General features: G+C 34.3%; 1 long non-coding RNA gene across 1 annotated transcript; it reads left to right on the top strand.

Annotated features, from left to right (window-relative positions):
• Positions 1 to 3,332: 3,332 nt before the first annotated feature.
• LOC122079008 lies at positions 3,333 to 5,583 on the top strand. Its single transcript, XR_006140251.1, has 2 exons — positions 3,333 to 3,652; positions 5,220 to 5,583. It is a non-coding gene; the product is annotated as an uncharacterized LOC122079008 (long non-coding RNA).
• Positions 5,584 to 6,187: the final 604 nt, after the last annotated feature.

The raw sequence follows: 6,187 nt of genomic DNA, 5'->3' as shown, positions 1-6,187 counted from the left end.
CTAAAAGTTTTGAATTGTGCTGCATATTACAAGTTGAACTAAGTGGGTATTGTGGTTTTCCTAGTTCTTTAAATATCCATGATTTTGAGATGGGGATAAGGTTAGATAAAATGTCCACATATTCAAATAGGACATAAAAAAGATTTGATGGTAGGATGAGAATGATAAATTAAATGGCTACACAGCTTGAGAAAAGGTTCACGAAGTTTAAGTTCGCCCGTACTCTATAATGCGATTTATCAGACCTACTGTATATTCAAATCCAAATGACATCTACAACGAGGCATCCTAGTGTTCTTATATGCTCAATTATTATTATTATCTTTTTTTTCAATATTTTGTAACTTCTTGAGGGAATTGTTGTATTAAATGTAAAAGAGTTTCAATATGCCTCTTTTTTTGTTTTTGTTTTGTTTTGTTTTGTTTTGTTTTTTGTTTTTGTTTTTGTTTTTGTTTTTTGTTTTTTGTTTTTTTAATTTGTCTACCAAAAGTCTCCCGAATATGCTGTTTCTAGTAAAGCAAAGTTGTGGGACATGCATACTCTCACATTGGTTATAAAAGAGAATAGACTGAAGTTCATATAGTACAATAGGAACCATGAACAAGAGCAAGGTTCCATGAAATAAAGTTCACGTGTTCTCTCGTATTTTTTTGTTAGAAAGTTTCTACTAAATATATATATATATATATATAGTAAATATATAAGGTGGTGTTGCTCTCTAAAATACTATCAGAGAGCTTAATAATATATATATATATATATATTTATAAAGAAAATATATTAAATCACAGAGGAACAAAGGCCAAGGTCTCTCCTAAACAATTAGGAGTAGAGAACCAACACTTAGCTGAGGTACAAGAGGGGGCCAAACTTGATAGCGGTGTCATTGATCTATCAATATGAGAGAAAGAAATCAAAAATAAAAACTGACACAATTTGAAAATGTCAAAAATAAAAGAGAGCATTTCCTTTGTAATTCCTAACAACAAACAACAATGGAAGCTTTATCTTTATTTATTTATTTATTTTTTCGAACAAAGTTCCATCATAATTGATTTTAAGTGTGTTAATAGGAGGCATATATCTATGATGTTTTTCAGGTGATGCAATGTGGTTGCTTGGAGATCAAACTCTATTTCTACTCGAGAAGCCCTATCAAGAATATATATGGTGTGAGGGTCAGATGCTTTGCTACAAAAGTTTTTTATGTTATGGATTTTCAAAAATTTCCAAACAAGAAAAGCAAATTAAGAATCTAGCTGAATAATGGTTTCATCTTTGCCTTTGGATTGCACAAGCCATCTATGTAACCAATTTAAAAAATGAAGATGTTGGGAGGGCAAGTGATTTGGCTTGAGCCCTAGAGGGAAATGAACCACATTGCTCTTGCCAAGGGGCATAGAAGGGTGGCATGGAGAGTAGTCTCCTTCTCGTCATTGCATTAAGGGAAAATTGCATCAACCATAGCTTTCTTCTTAAGAAGATTTTCACCCATTGAGACAACTTCCTTGCAACATTCCATATAAAATTCTTGATTTTTGGGAGATCTTTGATGTGCCATATTTTGTTTCAAAATTACTTTTGTCTTGGACAGATTATTGTGGATGTAATACCCGTGGGTCTACATACATGAATTTTCTCAATGTAATAAGAGATCGCATAATTTTCTTACTGAGAGAATTCCATCTAGGGCAATTGGTGTTCAATTTACACAAGGAAATAAGCCAATTCAGCAATTAATGCCTGAAAGAATGTCAAAGAATGGATATGTTTGTCATAAATAAAAAAGACAATGAGCTCTATGAGACCATAGAACCTTGAAAGGACTTTCAAATCGTTGCATCACAGAGAGAATTACTTATTGACAACCTGCTCTAATACCATGTAAAAAAATTGAACAGACCAAAACCTGTGAAGAAGAAGAAGAAAAAAAATATCAAGAGAGATATCTAAACCCACGATAGTTTAATGCTCTTAGATATCATGGTTCTCATCTTATTTATAATGCAATAAGTAAGAGTCTTGATAGGAAATCTACTAAGACTCTAATAAAAAATAAATTAATTAATAAAACTCTTTTATTCATTAGTACCATTGAATTGATGTTTAAGAGTAGCATAATTTTTTTTTCCGTTACTTTAGAAAACAGTAGACCTTTTGTTCAATTAATATAATATCTGAAATAGATATGTTTGTACGTTGGGATTGATCTATGAGATTATGGAGGATGGATAAGTCGATTGGCAAGGATCTTAGCTATGAATTTGCATGAAACATTGCTCAAACTAGTTCGAAGAAAATAATGGACAACTTTTGGATTTATAGTCTTGGATATAAGGGTAATGTTGGTGTGATTCAACTCTTTGAGGTAATCGGTTTAAAAAGAAGATGTTATGTTTGTCTCAAATTCTTGACCCATTTTAAAAATTAACCCGCTTTGACATATTTTGGTGGCAACCTTAATGAGTTTTTTTTCCCCCTTCTTTTGAGGTTTGTGATGGTACTGGGCCAAGTTTGGAGCCCATCATTGATTTGGTATGGGGGTACGACCTGATCGAATGTGGCACGATGGATCGACCCTATTTGAAAGACTATATATTTGTACTATTTGTCTTGTTGTGTAAACAAGTAAGATTTGAGGATTTTTTTTGATTTAGGGTTTTTGGGCGAGAGTTTTTGCTGTGTGTTTAGGTGTTCTTGAGAGATCTCCATTGTAACTTTTCTTCCATCATAAAATGAATCACCTTCTTTTTAAACATCACATTAGCATGTGAACCTCGTCAAATTTTTCTGTCATCTTAATCGAATATGTTCACTTTATAGTGTATATTGGTGTTTATTTTAACCTTTGTTGATGTTTGTTTTAACAAATGAAATTAAATCGTTGTCTATAATATGTCAAAATTTATGATAAAATTTACTTGACATCCTATCAGATCCTGGAGATCCCGTCGGGTGAATCTTGAAGACAATAGTTTTGATTTCTTCATCTAAGCCACAATGCACAACTACTCGTTTGTTTCATCTAAGATGCAATAGTAAATATAGCTGAGAACTTCAAAGAATTGAGAAGTAGGTGATTTTTTTCTTTTTTAGCCTTGTCCTCCTCCACTCAAGTATTTCCAACTTATATTCTGTAACTGATTAATTTGTCTTCTTTGGATTGTAAATGAGGAAAGTGGTAGTAGCACGTACATATTGTAATCTTATTTTCTCTTTCTTTTAATATAAACCGTCTATTTAATAAGAATTAATTTAAACCATCAATCAATTTTCTATATTGTAATTGGTTCCCAGTTTTTAGGGTGGAGAGATCATGATCATCCTTATCTTTAACTTGCTGTGATGGTCACAACAGGGGCGAGTGACGGCCTCATTTCATATGTAACCGTTCCAATTTCTTTCCTTCCAAATAACCAGGGAGAGAAGAGGAGGATAATGACAGTAGATTTCTCTCTCTCTCTCTCTCTCTCTCTCTCTCTCTCTCTACAACATTTTTTTATTTCTCTCCAATTGCTCTCTTTGTAGACGATCCGTCTCCCTCTCACTACAAATTTGTTTTAACTTCTCAAGTTTAGAATACACAATGCCAGTTCACACAAATCGGGTCCAAGCAATCCATGGAAACAGAAGATAGAACATAGAAATCAGGTATTCACCTTCACTTGTTCTGAACTTACTATTGCAAAGTCAAGCAAAGCAAGAAAGCCAGAACTTCAATTTTTTAATTTATTTATGGTGATGGAATATGCGATAAATAGTACCCTCATTCATTGTATACCATATGCGATTTCCTCTATAAAGAAAATCCATGAATTTCTTCATTGAGGGAATTTCAAGAAAAATAGGGCAACTAGCGATAGTGAGTGGTTTGGATTTTGGTTTTGAATTTTTGGTATTATTTCATGCCTCCTAAGTTGAACTACCTATGCTGTCATTAAGAACTCTTTAAGAACAGAAAAAAACCTCAATTCTGGCTTAGAATACTCACGCTTATTAGAAATGTAATCATATTGTTAATTATGCAGAATATATATGAAGTCTTGCTTCTTAGATTTCCATAACTTCCATTCTCTAGGTCTAGAAAGTAAGACAAGCTTGGATCCCATGAACTGATCTCAATTTGAGTTGAGAACTCCTGACTTCAACTATAGATTTCACGATCTGATCTTCTCTTTATTGTTATCGAATAGCCTTCTATTTCTTTCCCTTCCAAATTATCGGGCACATGACATAAGGGATCATGCTCCAGATCCGCTAATTGGGTAAAATAACACTCATGAACAGTCTTCCCATTCTCTCTAAAATCTTTCCTGTATTGAATAGCCATCTATTTCTTTCCCACAAATGTTTGAATGCAACCATAGAATAGAGTGCAAGTTAGATGGAATAAGCTTGGAACTCAGTCAAGAAAGATGTTTACACGTGGCAGCTAAGTGGTGCCCAATAGGGGTTTATGTTTCACATACCATCCTTTCAACCCAATAACCTTCTACCCAAGGCAAAAAGTCTTATATTGACCTTGTTTATTTGAAAAAGAAACAACAACATTAAAGAAAAATTGAAGGCTGTTATTCATAGGTGAAGAAGTGCAAAGGACTTTGCTGGTGTGAGTGACAGTGACAAGGGTTCAATGAAAGTGCTAGTCCAATGGTTCCCCTTATTGTGGGTGGCATGATTATCCATATCATTGATCATATTGCATTGATTGGAATACTTGTTTACACAGAAAACTGATCTAAAGGCATGATAGACCCTTTTGAACTACTTATTTCTTCAGTCATTTTAGCCATGCATCCTTTCAATGTCTGTATATCTTCTCCCAGTAATTGAAATTTAGCTTTATTGATTCCCGGGTTCTTTTGTGGTATGAAGAACTAAACAGACATATCTTTCATGTATTTATATTTCATCTCTTGCTTATATTTAGTTCCTAAGAAGAACATTCCCAATCTCAACGGTGAGAAAACTGCATAGATCAAGCTCCTAATCCTTGCATAGGTCAAATGGGATAACCAACTTACTGCTGCAAGTAGAACTCCTTTAAGAAAATTATCCCTTCTTCTTTTGCTGTTATAGTTGTTGCCTCTGTTGCTTGAAAATGTAAACTATCTCCCAATTCAGAAACCAATTGAATTTTAGATGTAGTAGATTTTGATGTCAAATCTTTCACACTGACCTTATGTGCACTCTCCAACGCCTGACCTCCTTTGATCAGTACACCTTGAGAAGCACCAACTCCAGTGCCAACCATAACTACTGTGGGAGTTGCCAAACCTAGAGCGCAAGGGCAGGCTATGACCATGACAGAGATGCCAAATTGAAGAGCAAGCTGAAATCTATCCATGGAGGATGGTATCCAAGACTTTGGATAGGCATTGAATTTTCCAGCTATAAACCAGGCAAGCCAAGTGCAAAATGCCAGGATAATAACCTGTAAGAATTAAAGTTGAATAGTCACCAAAAGCTTGGAAAGCAAAGTGGTCTTGTTTGATAATTAGTACATATGCAAAGTGGTTTCATGTGGCTTGTAAGAAATAGAAATTTTATCAATTGTTAAATAAATTTTCACATCTTGAACTCCTGGGAGTGCTTGAAGAGAATTTTCGATCATCCTCATAGAATGATCGGTGCGTACTCCTTCTACCTTGAGCTGTATCTTGCTTTTGTCTTTGTCTATACCAATAAGTATGGCTTCAAAGCTACTGTACTCGACTGCTTCCATAAGTTGCTCATGGCTCACAATGTTATGATGAAAACAGATCTCTGCTTCTTCAGTTGCTAATGCAACTTGGGATTTCTTTACACCTTGAATACCTTGTAGAACAGATTCAACAGTTGTTGAGCAAGAGGTACAAGTCATTCCTTTTATGTGTAACCGACAAGTTTGCATGGATCTCTCATTCACCTCATCCTTGATTAATGCTGCCTCAAATCCAACATCTTCAATAGCCTCTCAAATTGTTTCCTCCTGTACAGTCCAAGTTACATAAATAACAGTGTAACACTTAAAATTGGTGCAAAAGGAACAGAATAAAGCAAACCATGCCATCAAACTAATACGTGAAGTGAAATACATAGCTGGTCAGACAAAAAATTGAATAACATTAAGAGAGAAAATAAAAAGGTATAAGAGCAATGCTGATCAGACACAAATTTGAAGAGCATTAAGAGGGAAAATAAAAG

Source organism: Macadamia integrifolia, chromosome 5 (genome assembly GCF_013358625.1).
Source record: "Macadamia integrifolia cultivar HAES 741 chromosome 5, SCU_Mint_v3, whole genome shotgun sequence".
Lineage (NCBI taxonomy): Eukaryota > Viridiplantae > Streptophyta > Magnoliopsida > Proteales > Proteaceae > Macadamia > Macadamia integrifolia.
This window is presented reverse-complemented; position numbering and strand designations above follow the sequence as displayed.